The 16,907-nt window shown below is 35.9% G+C and overlaps 1 protein-coding gene across 5 annotated transcripts in view; it reads left to right on the plus strand.

Moving 5' to 3' along the window:
* The window catches only part of EXOC4 (exocyst complex component 4), a 1,166,755-nt gene that overhangs the window by 621,625 nt on the left and 528,223 nt on the right, over positions 1-16,907 (plus strand). The gene's annotated exons all lie outside the window — the stretch shown is intronic.

Here is a 16,907-nt window from a genome sequence, read left to right on the forward strand (position 1 = left end):
TAATATAATATAATATAATATAATATAATATAATATAATATAATATAATATAATATAATATAATATAATATATAATCAAGCCACAGTGATGGAAGGGAGATTATTCATTGGGTTTCTGCCTAGTGCGTGGAATGGTCACAACTAGAACTTAGGTGTTCTTTCTCCTAGTCTGATATCCAAGTAATCGAGATATGTGAGACTTTAGGTATAAGACGGCATTAGTCACTTAATTCTTTCAACCTTAAGTGTTCAAAGTGTGAAGCATATGTGAAATCTTTATCAAAATTTGAAATTGAAGACAAACCTTTAGAAGAAAATGTGGATAGTAGATTAAGAGTGCTGGGCTTGGAGTTTGGAAAACTTAGGTTGACATCCCATTTCTGACTTTTTTTTACCATCCTCTGTAACCTAGAACAAAGCATTTTAACCTGTGTGTGCCTCAGACAACTCCCTTGTAAGTACAAGATAGGCAGTGTCTTCTTGGAAAGATTTGAAAGTTTCTATAGCAGGAATTCTCAACATTAAGGTTATTACAGGTAGGGGTGGCTAGGTGGCACAGTGAATAGACACCGGCCCTGGAGTCACGAGGACTTGAATTCAAATCCGGCCTCAGACACTTGACACAATTACTATCTTAACCCCAATTGCCCGCCAAAAAGCAAAAACAAAAAGTTATCACAGGTTCCTTAGCTTTTTCATTTATTTGTATATGAAAATTGGCTTTATTTGAGGCCTCAGAGTTATAGATCAATGTTAGTTTACCTCCCTGATTTGAAGTGTACTTGAGTTGAAAAAGGAGAAATGAATTGGTTTCATATGAAACTTCATGTGAACAGAAAGTATGTTTTAAGTTCTATTTTCAATCCCTGTAGATTTTTCTATTTTCTTGTTTTTTTTTTTGTTTTTCCTCCTCCTCCTCCCTCTCCTTTTTTCTCCTCTTCCTTCTTTTCCTCAAAAAGTTCTTTGATATGGAATCATGAACATTTTAGGAGCTGCCATTTTTAAAGATAACTTAAAAGAGATTTATTTGCAGTTTTCTTAGCCAGATTTAATAAGAAATACTAACCACAACAGAATTAACCTTATTATACCCCTTAGAAGACCCAGCTGTCTCATAAATTCAAAACCATTGTGCTTTTTATTTTGAAATAGAAACCAGACATTTTCCATAATATAATCTCCACAAGGGAAAATGTGCATTGTCTTTTAGTGTTAATATGACTAATATTCAGAATTCTCTCTGATTAAAGATTCAAGAAAATACATTTTAAAAGGCAAAAAAAAAGTCATACACAAGTGGTCCAAAGGAACTCATTTATTGAAGCAAGCAGATAATATTTCTAAGCAACAATTATGTCTCTAAAGGAAAAATAACAAAGGTTACAAAGAAAAATGATGGACAGTAGAAGACCTCTGATGGTAGGTCTATTTGAGCCTTTCGAAATAAAAGTAGTTATAGGTAGAAGAAGATTTAGAGGTATTTGAATTCTTTCTCATTTTATAGATAAGGAAAGTAAGACCTTTTTCTAAGCACTCATTCCCCTGACTCCAAAATGGTTACTTCTTGGCCCTCTTTTCTCTTTTAGCACCTCTTCCTCAGGGTCTTGAGTTATATTCATGTCATCACCTCTTGAAAATGATTCTTAAATTTATATCTTACTGGTCCTCAACTTTAGATTCCCTGATTTGAATGCCTGATTGACATTCCTACTTGGATGTCTTGACAATTTCAACATATATAAAACCCATCATTTCATCTTTCTCTATTCAAATTCCATTAAAAGATTTCCTCTTTCCCTTATTTCATCCTTTTATTCAGTAACCAAACTGTGTTCATTTTTCTTTTGCAATGTTGTCATATCTCTTTTTTACTTTCAGCACCGTAGTTTAGGTCCTTATTCCCTCACTACCAGACTGTTTTTCTTGTCTTCAAAGTGGGCTTTCCTCTAGACTCTCCCTCCTCTAGTACATTCTGTATCCTACTTCCAGATTAGTCTTCCTACACTATTGATTTCAATATATTATTCTACTACTCAAAAATCTTCACTGGTTCCCTCTACCTATAAGATCAATTACAATTCTCTTGGCCTAGCACCTGACCTCTGTATGATTGCCTCAAACCCCGTTTTTCAGTCTTATTTCCATGTGATTCTATTATATGCACTTTTTTACTATCCAAAATATATTGCTAGCCTTTCTTGAATCTCATTCTGACCCAACTCTTACTTTTCTGTACATTTGTATGTACTAACCTCTATTTCACAGTTCCTTCTGTTCAATCTTTCTTTTGTTTTTTAATGATAATAGCTCACTAATTTATCTGGCATTCTAAAATTTACAAGAGGCTTATTTATCAACATTCTTATTTGTAGTCTGGTTAGATGTATCTCTGTTTTGCCCACTACTAGATTGTAATCTTTTGGAGGACAGTGCTGTCATTTTTTCTCTTTTACCTTGTTCTTAGCATAGTACATATATTTAGTAAATATGTGACTTGAATTTATTTGAGTCTAGTGCAATTCTCTTATTTTACAAATTAAAAAAAACACAGCAGCAAAAAACCAAAATCTTAACCTTGAGTAAGACCCTTCACCTTTGTGGACTTCAGCTTTGATCATGAGGGAAAATGAAGGAATTGGGCTAGGTAACTTCTAAGTTATCATGCTAAAGAAATTTTCCTGTCTAAAATCACACAGCTGGGTAGCAGAAAAATTGTGAGGCTGTACTTGATACTCTCTGAGACATTCTTCATATTGTGCTAGGGGATAATGTAAGAAACTTTGTTAAATTCCTCATTGAAATGCAGATTATTGTGACCAAAGCATCCCCCTGGTTTATCCTTCCATTTATCCATCCCAAGTCTGCTTAAAGATTCAATTTATAAGACATTTATTTAGTCACAAGTTTTTAGAGATGTTTGTGTTGTGCCAAAGTAATCCTGCATGTGATTTGGAATTGAGCTTACTTTTCTGTGATTTTATTGAATGGTTTTTAGTTATAGCTTGGTGGAAAATGGAAACTTTGAAGAATATTTTTTGCCAAGCACTAGAATCACTCTACAAATCTTCCATTTAACCAGAACATTCTGAAAAAACATTAGCTCTGTATTTTTTGTCAGAAAGTGTTATACAATGGAAAGAGCACTGAATTTGGGTGAAGAGGCTGTTGCTTTGACCTCCCACTCTGAGGTGGATCAGTCAATCAGTAAGCAATTATTTAGAGCCTACTATGTGCCGGGCATTTTGCTAAGTGCCAGGAGATAGACATATATGAGGGACTGGAAGATGTGCCTCTAAGGATACTTCAAGGACTGACTCTATCAGTTAGACTAGGATCCAGATACCTCTATCTGTTTCTTTCAATTACCTCATTATTTTATAAGTGTAGGTAAGGTCCTCCAACTAGATAGTAAGCTCCTTGAAGGATTGCTACCTCTTTATTGCATTTAATAATTTCTTATTTTAGGAACTTGCTGTGTAATTATGAAGCGTTACTAGTTGATGAATTATTGTGCCTCTTTCTTTATTCTGAACAGTCATATTTCCCATAAGTGAAGTTAAACTAAATTAAAGAGAAATACACAGTTTTCTACACAATTATGCTTTTTATTTCCATAGAAAATGTTTTGATTAAAGCTGCTAAGCATAAACATAGAAGAGAATTCTATACAGAATTGAATGAAGAGAGTAATAAGCTCATTGCCTTTGAGAAATTGCACAGTACATTTAAGGACTCCTAAGCATACCCTTGAAATTAAGGCCTGTCTTTTGTTACATCAATCTGCTTATGATAATGTTATAAGGCAGAACTTATGGAATATCACAGTCTCTAAAGAATTAAAGTTGAAGCTCATCCAAAAGGCTATGGAAAGACACATGGTGGGTGTGAATAAGCTACAACATGTTACCAAAGAAGAATTGCACAGGAGAAGTTTGGGGTAAAGAATGTATAATCAGAGAGATGTAGGATCGTAAAAGGCAGTGGGTTTGTCATACAGTAGGAAAGAGAGATAACCAGTGGACCATACATGTGGCCCTTTGATATCAAAGCACTATCTGAACTAGAGAAAGGCTCTGAGCACTTTTAGGAAACCCCCATGTGTAGGATTCAAGGGAGGGCATAGACAAGTCTGGTCCCATAAGAAGGCATAGATGGGTCATAATTTGTAGCAGGGCTGTTTATTTCAAAGAAGATCCCATATCTACTAAAGTACAATTTAAGGCAAAATATAAAGTGGTGCAAATACCTAAATGTAATTAACTTCTTTGCTACTTCTCAACTATTAGAAATGATTAGTCCTTTTCCTTCTTTACCAAATTGCTTATCCCACATGCTCCTCTGACTCCTCTGATTCTTGGAATTCAATTTGTTTCCTTCACAGTGGTGAGTTGTTGCTGTTTGAAATTCTCTTCCAGTTAGTGGTGCTAAATTGTTTCTAGAGATCTATTAGTACAAAATGGTAAACTAGAAACTCAAAGGTCGTGGTTGGGATCAGTAATCAGCCAATATGTGCTAAAATTAGTAATCTTTGGTAAGCCTGGAATGATGTAATGGTACTTACATGTTACTGGTGGCATATGGAACATCTTAAACCATATTAGCCTGCTTCAGGGATAGGCAGACTACAGCCATTGGACCAAAACTGTCCTGCTGCTTTTTTTTTGTTGTTCAACCTGTGAGCTAAGAATGTTTTTTACATTTTTAAATAAAGTTTTATTGGAATGTGGCTATGCCCATTCATTTATGTATTGTCTATGGCTACTTTTGCAGCTATAATGACAGAGTTGAGTAGTTTCTATAGAGACCATGTATGATGCTGCCATGGCTTCCCAATGATGATTGGTGCACTGCAGATCATAGTGACGCAGTTTTAACTTGACAGAATTTTGAGGCAGAATGCTTTACTGAAACCTTTTTTTTTCTTTTCTTTAAACCAGTGAATTCCCATCCTGTCAAAACAAGAAGAGGAAAAAATGTTTTATTATTATTTTTTGTGAGTTTAGGTCTGAATTTGAAGTTTTTGGAATGAAAACTGCTCTCAACCACTATTTTCAAACACAATATTTGGGAATTAGCTTTTGCTTCAGACTTGATAATGTTTCTTTACTAATTTAACCAAAATTGCAAGGTAAAGCAACACTTATGTGTAAAGCTAACATTGCATTAAAGTCAATTTGATGACAACTAATATTGTTTGAATCCCAAGTAAAATTAAGCTGCTTTATACACTTTCCATCCTGACAAAAGATAAAATAAGAAACAAGATCTCCATTCCCACATAAATGTGCAGCAGATATGTTTTCTGAGCTCTAACTACGGTTCCAGCAGTGTTTTTTAGGTCTCAATGATATTGCAAAAGAAACTCTCACATTTCTAAGTTCATTTAACTATGCAATTGAGGAACTTCCACCTAACATTCAATTGGAAATGATTAATCTGCAACATAATGCATGTAATATAATACATGCTAAAAGGCATATATCAAGAAAAAATAATACGGTTCTATTAATTCCTTCCAAGTGATGAATATACTCAATTAAAATTATATGTTTGTGACTTAATATCAGCTATAGTAAACTATATAAAAAGACATTTTCAAAGATGTAATACACAAAATTTCAGTACAGATCAGTAGGAATAGATGAATTGCAGCTGATTTTGATGACATAACTTTGAACCTCTATTAAGTAAAATGTTACTCCCCCCCCAAAAATCCATTCTTCCCAATAGTAAACATAATGGGAAAAATATACTCTATTATTGTTATTATTATCTTTCAAATTTTATCAATAAAATTGTTTTCTCTCTTATTATATATCTTTACAATATCCTCGATTTACACTCACAGACTGTAAATTATTAGAAAAAAGTTCTCCAAACCTGGCCTTGTTTATAACCATATGAAAGCCAGGGTTTGAGATCAAATGAGACATATTAGCCAGATGCTAGGGTGATAATTGTTTTGACTGAATGAATTTTTCATTTGTAACAGGTTTTCATATCAGGACACTGAATAAATGAGCTATATGGCATATAATACAAAGAGCCTTGGCTTTAGGATCAGATGATTGAAGATAGAACCATGATTCTGCTCCACCATTATGACCTGGGTCTTTTACTTTGTTTCTTAGGACCCCATTTTCATTTGTAAAATGAGAAGTTGGGCTGTATACTTTCTAAGGATTCATCCATCTTTAAATCTTTTGATCTTCTAAGATTATTAAGGAAAAGTTGAAAGACAGTATGATTTAATAGATAGAATTTTGAATTTGGAGTAGAAAAAGACTTTGAGTTCAAATTCTATCTCTGCTCTATGGTCATGGGCAAATCACTTACCTCCTGTTTCAATCTCCTCAACTGTAAAATAAAGTAATGAAGATTAGTACTTACCTTATAGGATTGTGCAAGACCCAAAGGAGGTGTAAAGTTTAGAACATGCTTTGCAAGGTTTAAAAACTAAGTAAATTCTACTTATTAAAAGGCTATGTTTGATTGCTAGGGTTTGAGCTTGATACCAAAATCAAATTATTTCATTTAGATTTTGCATTTTCACTGATTTCCTACCAGATTTCCTTACTTTTTAGCACGCTACTCAAGAGTGTGGTTGGTAGAGCATAAGAAGAAAACTCACTCCATTCACTCTGAAGGAGAACTGGCTGGGAAGAGTTAAATTTCTTCTCAACAGTGACATGAAAGCTATGTTGTTGCTATTGCTTTTGTTTTGAACTTTAAAAAAAAATCCACAGAACATTGCACTTTGATTAGTTCTAGCAGGTTTTTCCCTGAGGGGAAACTGTAGAATGTAATTTCATCACAAAAAAAGTGGTGCCTGAGCTCTGACCAAAGTTGGAGTTTGTTTTTCCCTCCGGGAGTTGACATTTTCTGTTTCCTGACATTTTCCCCATTGTTAGACACACTTCTTTGTACTCCTGCCCTCTGCCCAACCGCTTTCAAGAAACTAGATATTTGATCTTCTAGAAGGCAAGAATGCCTTCTGTTTTGGACAAGCCATTTAATTGTTCAAATAAACTAAACTATTGTGTAATAGGGTCATGTGACTCTATTTACACTCCCAGCACCCAGAGCCCCAGTTAATTCTAGGAAAGCAATTAAATACCAATTAGGCAAAATGAGTTATTTATTTTCCTTTCACCTTATTCCTCCCTCCCTTCACCCTCCATGGTCCCTCTACCAAACCTTCTTTATTAAAAAAAAAATTTTTTTTGTTAAAAACAAGCAAGAAATAGAAAGTAACATAATGCAGTGATCTCAAAACTTTTTTTCCTTGCATGCCCCAATCAATTAAACCATTTTTTGAGCACACATAACTGAGTATATCAAAATTTTACTTGTAGATGTACTTCATATTTACCCGGAGAGGCTTATACGAACTGATGCTGAGTGAGAAGAGTAGAACCAGGAGAAATTTGTACACAATTACAGACACAATGTATGTGTGATGACCAACTTTGATAGACTGGACTCTTCTCAGCAATGCAGTGATATAAGTCAATCCCAAAAGACTGGAGATGTGTGCATCCAGAGAAAGAACTGAGTTTATATCCAGAATGAAGCAAACTACCTGATCTTTTTCCTTTTCTTGTTTGGTTTTATTTCCTCTTTACCATTTTTCATTCCATCTGATACAATCCATCTTTATAACCTGACTAATCTGACTAATGTCTAATGTGGAAGTATTTACAGATCCTATACTTGACTGTATGCCGCCATGGAGGTGGGGAGAAGAGGGAGGGGGACAGAATGTGAAACTCAAGGACTTGTGGAATTGAATCTTGTAAACTAAAAGGAAACAAACAAATTAATTTCAAAAAGTTTACTTTTTTTTAAGTTATAGGTATATAATACTCTAGTAATTATAAAACACGGAAGAAGTAGACATTTTAGATGGATGAGATTTGGTCCTAGAATCAGTGGGGAGCCATTAGAGTTTATTCAGTGGATAAGTGACATTTATAATAAGAACTGTTCTTTTGAGGAAACTGTTTTGTTGGTTAATGGAGGTTGGATGGAAGAATGCAGACTCTTGAGTTAAGGAGAAATTTAGGAAGGTAGCACAATAGTCCAGACAAAGTGTTGACTGGAGCTATGATGGTTGCCATGTGAGTAGAGAAAGAGGATAGTTGTAGAGGGAGAATGATAAGAAATGTCAACTGATTTGATATGTGGGATGAGCAAGGAGGACTTGAGGGTGAAACTGAAGTCACAAACTTTAGTGACTAGAAGTTTGGTATGCCTTCAATAGAGATAGAGAAGTTTGGAAGAGGGATGGTTCTTTGGGGGGGAAATAATATATCTAATTCTTCCATTCAGATTGAAATCTGTTGATGATTGCTCATTCTGTGGAACTCACCTAGCAGGGTGGAATTAGACAGTGTTAAGAAATAGTGAATGATAGGGTGGTATAGTTGTGTTGGAGAAGATGGGGTCAGATCCTTTCTCCCACCCTTGGCTGGCTTCTCAGGGATCCATTGTCATGCAGTTGTGAGCCCCAGTTTTGGAAATCATGGATTCAAAATTTGAATTCTATGCAGGACATTTTTGCAAATCATTCTGCCCTCCCCTGCCTGTATTGTTTATGTAATAGTACGTATAGCTGGGATTATAAAGAGTGTTGGGAGGAAACTATTTCATCTCCTTCATAAATCTTGAAAAATAAGAGGTCCTAGACCTGAACAACCTGGGAAATCCTATCTTGAAATTCTAGTATGGCTCCTTTCAGGCTTCAATTTAAATGAAACATAGATGAAAATACCATAAACAATCACTACTCCTATTCTATAGACAGGGATTATGGCAATGGTTTTTAGTGCAAGATATAGAAACAAAGTGAGAGAATATATTATATATATGCAAAGAGATGTTACTTTATTGTTCTGAGTGTGGACCCTGATATTTCTTCATTAGTTCTTAGTATTTCTGTACACTATCTGAAATTAACTCTGTTAATCCTTACCCAGCAGGCATAACCTTTAGAGCCAGAGCTAATCCAGCTAGAAATCTTCAAGCTGTAGGCCATCTTGCTGCCAGAATCAGTAATGTGTATATAATTATAAAACAGGAATCGGTTTGTCTTTTGGCGTTGTGCTAGAGAAGAATAGAGGGTAGAATTCTATTGTCAGATTTGTGCAGCAAATTATGGTTGAAGCTTTTTCTGGATGAAAACCCTTGAATTATGTTCTTTGGAATCTCTCCATACTGCAAATTGTTCCTCAATCTAGTGTTTACCATTCTTTTCATATCAAAAGCTTCAGAAACAATCCTTTTCCTTCTTACATTAGGTCATCACAACTCATGCGCTTCTTAATTCCCAAATCCCTGAAAGGATTTGCTTCTAAGGTTGATGCAAGACTATATACCTTGGTCAAAAATAACCAAATTATGAAATATTTTACATTCTTGAAATTAAAATAAAGGGTTCATATCTATGTATAAGGCACATTTTAGGGGGCCTTTGAAAGTATTATTTTAATTTTTACTTGGAGTCACAATATTTAATGGAAGAAATATTGTCCAAAGAAGTGAATGTGTAGGATAGGAAGAGAATACCAGAAAGCTCTCTTGCTCAAAAAAAGAATTATTTCTTCAATAAATTCCATTGATTAAATGTCTTTAGTTAACAGGATAGTCTTTTAGAAATTTAAATACCCTTGGAAGAGTAATGTCCCTTTCCCCCCCCCCCAACTTTTTTATTCTTTTTTTTTTTGTCTTTTTTACTTGATCCTTGTCCTCTATCCGCCTATGCTCTGCAAGGTGCTGTCCCTGGTCCTTTTCTCACTTTCCATTAGTAGTGTTATTTCTTTCCACAGTTTTATTTGTTATGTCTAAGCAGGTGATTTCCATGTTGGTTTCAATAGCCCCGATTAGTTTCGAGAGTGGCCAAACATTTCTACCTAGACCTCCTACTCATAACCTTGAACTCATCCTGTCCCAAATCTAGCTTTTTAGCTTTCCATGCTCCCTCTGACTTCCTCATTTTTGTCAGTGGCACCACCATTTCTTTTTTCTCCTGTATTCTAAACTTTGATTTTGCTTTTGGGCCTTTCCTTTGTCTTTTGCATTCTCCAATCAGTTGTCCAGCCTTGTCTGTTTTGTCTTGATCTGGTTTGGGACAATTACCTTGTCTCTTTTTCTGCTGCCACCATCCCACTATAGCCTCTCATTACCATCTAGGTAGACATTTGCATTGACCTTCTAACCAATTCCATTCTACTCTCCCCCATCCATACTGTCTGTACCATGCCACTGTTAGATTAATTTTTATGCATTGATCTAGTCTTAAAATTCTTCTACTTTGTAGGGGCCCTATTTCTTAGCAAATTTAGAGTTCTTCTCAGTTTGTTATCATCCTGTCTTTTCATTCTTATCTCATCTTGTTCTCCCCTATTCTATGCTTCAGCCATGCTGACAATGTCCCATTGATGGAATTAGAAGGTAGTTAACTATTAGGGCTACTCTTGTCTCTGTGCCTTTGCCCAGTGAACACATTCCTTGGTCTCCCTTCAGCCATCTATTGCATTTCTGTTCATGCTTTATAATCTAGCTCACATGCCATATCCTCCATGAAGGCTGCCATGGTTTCCTCCTCTCTCCAACTTATAATGGTCTTTCCCAGGACCTCATGTAGCCCCTTGTTTGCACCTATTTTTGCAAGATCATATATATTTTTATAAGTAAGTATGGGGAGGGGCAAGGAGTATCTCCAACTAAAGGAAAACTCTGTGAAGCCAAGGACCATTTTTTTTCTAGTTTCTTTCCCCTAAGCCTAGCCAAGTACTCTGCATATTAATAAATGTTAATAAATATTTGTAGAAGTAAATTGAACTCTCATTTGAATTTTACATAAATTATTTTAATCAGATAACAAGATTAATAACTAAAAGCAGCACCCAATCTGAGTTTTGATTGGTGCATGGAAAATGAGGGATATTTTTGGATCTTGAGGACATGTGAGAAGGGGACAGGGTCCCTATTAGGTAAAGGAGAGAAAATAAATAGGGTCAGTTATTGAGAATATACCAAAAATGAACTTTTGTCAGCTTTTACATTTTTGCCTAGATACTGGAAGCTCCTGATATACCATTGAAAAATTATACCCAATTCTGCTTTTGGTATTCTGTTCTGTATTGAACTTCTATTAAGGTAGTGGAACTAATTTGGAAGAGAGCCAACCTTAGCCACCCACGTTTCAGCTCATGTCCTTCTCAAGTTATTAACTAAATAAGGAGGAACTTATAGTTCTAGTCTTCTTAACCTTGCTCCCCTTTCAGACTCAGGAACTGATAAAAGAACACAGTATATGGAGTCCTTGAAACATGACCACTTTAAGCTTTCAAAGGCTTGGCTTCCAACTGTCACCAGAGGACTTTACTTTACTTAGGAATTACTCTAATTCCATTCCACCTTTTAGTAAATTTTTGCTTTTTTATCTTTCCCAGTTGCACCCTGATAACATTTCACTCCTAGAACCTCTAGACGTTCACCATATAAATTATGCCAAAGTACAAAGCTGATTTAATAATCTTAGGCCTAGTACTTTTCTTCTTTAGCACCAAAATTTGAAATGGTATTGCACTATAAGAGTTTCAGTCAAAGGAAGTTTGGAATTCTTGAGTTTCCAGCAGATTTTAAGTGTAGTGACAAAGCTTGGTTTCACAGTTATCCTAATGAGACTTTAAAATTAGACAGCATATTATTTCCAAAAATGTTTCACACATTTAAAAGAGTTTTGATGAAGATGTTGGCTGTTTTCTTAGAGTTGTTACTATACTGTCTTATTAGGCAAAAAGGTAAAAAGATCAGGTGATACTTCTCCTGTTTTGTGCTTGGAGAAAATAGCAAAAACAGAATTTATATAGGACTTTAGGCATTCAGAATTGTTTTCCTCTCAAACACCCTAGTAGATATGTAAAGCCAAGTGTTCATTTTCCTATTTTATAAATGAAAAAAAAATGAAGCTCAGAAAATTTGAGTGACTTGCCCAAGGTAGAAATTGGATTCCAGATCAGGTCTGCTGATCTCGAGTCTAGTCTTCTCTTCACTAGACCCCACTGCTTCATATCTTTTCCATGTCTTCTTTGTCTGCTCTCTCTCTGCTTTTTCTTCTTCTCTTCATTTCTTCTTCTACTTCCCTTCCTCTAATTCTGGTGTATAGGCCTATAAATTGTACAAACACCAGCTATGGAGTTGGGAAGACCCGAGTTCAAACCTGTCTCAGACACTGACTAGTTATGCTGATCCTGGGCAAATCTCGTATGACCAATGACTTCTAAGTTTTATCTCCCCCTAAATCTGTAATATATGATATCTTCTGACCCACCTTCAGCTTAAAATAATTCTTTTCCCATCCTGGTGACAACATATATGCAAGTTGATAAAAAAAAAAAAAACAAAGTAATGTTGACATATGGTTGGGGGGAAGTTGATCCAGACTCCCTAAGGCCAATTGTTGAAATTACTCAAAAGACAGTGCAGGTAGCAGAGACAATGAGGTCCTAAGGTTTACAGAAAGTGTAAAAAAAATATCATGTATATTTTGTTATCCCAGGAAGAGACATGAAGAAATTTTTCAGTCAAACTTGATGGAATAACATGGAGGCTACATTTTGGATAGCTGAAGAGTAGCAGCAACCCCTGGTGGCCTTGTAAACAACCAGATACTCTCTAGGGAGTGAGTAGAGCCAGAGACAGCTGTGAAGAGTGTTCTAGCCACAGAGAAGGGAGCTAGTTATGAAGGAAGAACCCAGCTCTTGAGAACCAGCTCCTTACCTCTTTCATCGTGGAGAGGGTTTCACAATCGTCAAAGAGGGTTGAGAAAGAAAGAGAAATCCTTTCTCCCCAATCTCCATCAGCTGTAGTGTCTAAGAGTATACTTTTATAAGCTGATGCTTGCATGACAAATACATAGTCTATCATTGGTCCCCCACTTGAACTCTTTCTAGATTGATAAAACTTACCAGACTCTATGTGCTGCTGCTTTAGCACTCAAGAGCTCAGTATGGTTTCCATGTCATAATGAAGTATCATGATAGGATTTTAGTAGAGGTTATGAGACTGCAAGTCAATAAAATAATCCCCAACATAATATACACAGTCACATTATTAAAAGGTAATGGATGTATGCCTGCCTGTATTCAGGTATACTTGTAGCTTCAAGGTGACAGACATGTAAAGAGAAGAAATATCCTCGATTTATAATCAGAAGCATGGAGTTAAAGTCTCACCCAGTTCTACCACTCAATACACATATGATTCATCCTGTAACTTTTCTGAACCCCATTTTTATCATCTGTAAAGTGGGGATTCTAATTCTTGCACTGCTTTCCTCATACAGTTGCTGTTCAAATGAGACAATAAGTGTGATGTGTTTTGTAACCATAAAATGCTGGCAAGGTGTTATTTTAAAGCTAAGTTTCATTTTTCTCTCTATTTTCATAGCTGTCTTCCTAGTTCATTTCCTTTTTTCTTGGACTGTAGCAGAAGCCTCATCTTTGGTCTCTCTACTTCAGTCGTTTCCCTGCTCCAATCCATGTAGTTAATCAACAAAGGGATTTTTCTAAAGTCCAGGTCTAACCATATTTCTACCCACACCCACACCCCCATTCAGTCTATGCCTCTGGTTCCCTATAAGCTATGATCAAGTATAATTTCTGTATTGCATGTAATGTGCTTCCTACCTCTTTAGTTTGCTCACATATCATTCCCCTCTGGGTACTCCCTAGTTAGGGCAGGCTATTTGTTCTTCCACATGCACTTGCTGCTGTCTCCCTGACCCCACCTACTCCATCTCCCCCTGCTCTACATCTGAATGCATTCCTCTCTAACTGCCACCTCTTAGTACATTGGTTTTCCTTCAGAGGATTCAACTCAAGATACCACCTTCTAGGGGACCCTTTGCTGATCCTATCGACTGCTAGTGTCTCCCTTCCCAAACTGTTCTGTGTTCATTTGGTATTTGTTTTCTACATATTTGTGTATATACATGTAGTGTCTTCCCATTAGAACATAGGCATATTTTTGGCAGGGACAGTTTCCCTCCTGTCTTTGTATCCCTAACACTTAGCATAAGGCATTTAATAAATGTTTTTTGAGTCCTATAAACCACACAGCCTCTCTCTATACCCCATTTCCTGATTAGATCCTGCTAGGATATTTTTTTCTTGCTGGAATGGGAATAACTTTTTTCTTTTCCCCTCTGCCCATACAGTAGATTACTATTTTGCTTTCCCTGTCTCTTCAGCCTTTCTAAGGAATAAGGGCAACCATTTTATCTTCAGGGTCATGGCTTTTGTCATTTGGCAGAGCTATAACCTAAAAATAGAATTGGTAGCAGAACTGATCCAAGCCATATTGTTTTCTGAACATCTGGGCTTTGTGTCCTTTGCCAATGCAAGACTCAATACCCAAAGTGCCCCATCCCAAATTCCTGTTTTGAAGAGAGTTCCTGGACCATCTCTACACTGTAGGGGTTATCCAACCCAGATTGTGCACCTGTCCTCCCAGCTGGTCCTCAGTTATCCACATTTTGGGTACTTAGAATGATTTCGTGACTTCTAATTTACATGTATGTATGTGTTTGTACATAACACAGTTTCTAATACAGTGTTTGTGCTTATTGTCATCCAGCAAATTAGTATGTATAGAATGAGTGTTATATCTATTTGTAATGTTTTTGGAGTTTGCTAAATTAGGTTCAGCATGATGCTGACACACTGACTTTTATGAAATTGGTTTTTATTAAAGTCTGCAGGTTGTTCTTGTACTGGCAATGGCTTTGATTAAGCACTGTATTAGGGTCATATCCTGGAATAACAGCATTTTGAAATCCCTGGCTGTGTTTGAAAGAATTGTGATTAAAGTTCTGGCTGTTTTCCCGTGATTACTAATGTCTGCCGAGGGTTGAGTTACCCCGGTTGTTATTGGCGATTGAGTTGTGTGGCAGCCCCTTGTGCTTTCTTGCCAATATCAGTGGCATTCTCTAGAGGGAAGTGATTTTGCATTGAAATGCGAGAACTAAAAGCTGTAACAAAATTAACACTGGTGTCTCGAGTTTCTGATGTGACAAGAGAGCCAGAGTGGTGAATGTTTTTCTAATGCCTAATTCAACTCTGATTGAATTTCAGACTAAACAAAGCTACCATGATGAGGAGGTAGGGAAACCCATCTAAAAGAGATTATGGATGAACAGGTTGAGGAATACTTTATGACAGGCTAGATTCTAGGCAATCAGATCCGTTTTGACTTCACCTGGATGTTCTTGCAGTTGTACTCAGTGCTTTGGCATGAGTCCCTTCACATTAAGTGTGTACCAACACCTCCATGCTCTTAGCAGTGAAAGCCTCCTGCTGAGGAGTGAGTTAATTTCATGTATGTTTTCATGTGGCTGTGGAGGGCATCTTTTGGTGGGGAAAAAATGCTTTTTCAGAATCCCAAAACTGGGATAGCTTTTAAATCTTATGTGAATAATGACTCACCGAACTAGCAAGTTAGGCTTTCAAGTCTGGCAAGATTCCTTGATTTTGAACTGGCTCAGTTATCATAATACAAGGAGTTGCTGTTAAGGGGTCTTCTGAATAAAGAATACTTGAGCCTCCTCCCCTTCTCTTCACAGTGCCTCATCATGCATATTTAACAACGGTGCAACAGATCTTATCCTGAATAGATGTGGGGTGGGGAAAGTTGATGTGAGCTTTAAAATTGTACAAAGATCTGTCACAAGACTGGTGGAATCTTTAGGTCATTTATATGGCACAGTGCTTTGCACATAATAAGCATTGAATCAATACTTTGTCTATATCTATCAGTCTATCTATTCATCTATCATCTGTCTTTTCCTCAACTATAAAATGGAGGAGTTGAACTATTTGACTTCATTATAAATCTATGACCATATAGCATATATTTTTTTCCCTGACTAATCTCTAAGCTTCTTTGTGCCATAATACCAAGCACAGTGCATTGTACATGCTAAGTGAACAGTAAATATTTGTTTTGTTGATTTACAATTTATCCTCTCCTTCCTAGGTCAGTAATATATTTCAAATACTCAAAAGCTAAATATTGTACTCACAGAAATCCAAGTTTGAAAAAATAGTCTTAAGATATGTATTATGCTTAATAAAAACATGTTTTTTGGAGAAACTACATGACTATAGATAAATACAAAACACACTCAAAATAATCAGAAAATAATTTGGTAGTCAGGTGCCCTAAAAACTTGGGAGAGGATCAGAAAAAGCCTTAAGTAAGAGTAGGGATTTTCAGAGGGAAAGATGAGGAGAAAGTATTCCAGGCCTGGAGGACAGCCTATCCAAAGACATGGAGGTGGGAGATAAAATGTTATCAAACTGAATTGAAACTAGAAGAGTTCTTCCAAATTACAGTAAATACAATTGTTTTATTATTTAAAATTGTCTGATGTACAACGTCCTTTATTGATTCATTAATAAAACAGATTTTAATGTGTCTTGATAGTAGTATATATCAGAAAACCTAGTATGTGTATAATGTACAGTATGTTTTATTGATTCATTAAGAAAACAAACATTTATTATATGCCTTCAGTAATGTGTTGGACACAATGATAAATCTGAAAAATGAACAGATAAACAAAAGAATCCCTTTCCTTAAGGGATTTATATTCTACTGAAGGAAAGCAATATATCTATAGATAAGTAAAATTTTTAAATGTGCAAAAGTTATATCTTTTGGGGGCTGGAGGGAAGGTAAAAAAAGGATCAACCCCACACTTTCTGGGGTATAATTTTCAAGTAATTGGTGAAGGGTGTCTCTAGTTTTGATACCCCATTTCTTTTAAGTATATTTGTATCACCAGAAATGGAGTAGGGAGAAAACTGCAGAACATTAGATGGTGTATGTTTATATATCTA

The sequence above is a fragment of the Petaurus breviceps genome, unplaced genomic scaffold, assembly GCF_028583685.1.
Source record: "Petaurus breviceps papuanus isolate PSGF00001 unplaced genomic scaffold, PetGlider_PUasm1.0 181, whole genome shotgun sequence".
Lineage (NCBI taxonomy): Eukaryota > Metazoa > Chordata > Mammalia > Diprotodontia > Petauridae > Petaurus > Petaurus breviceps.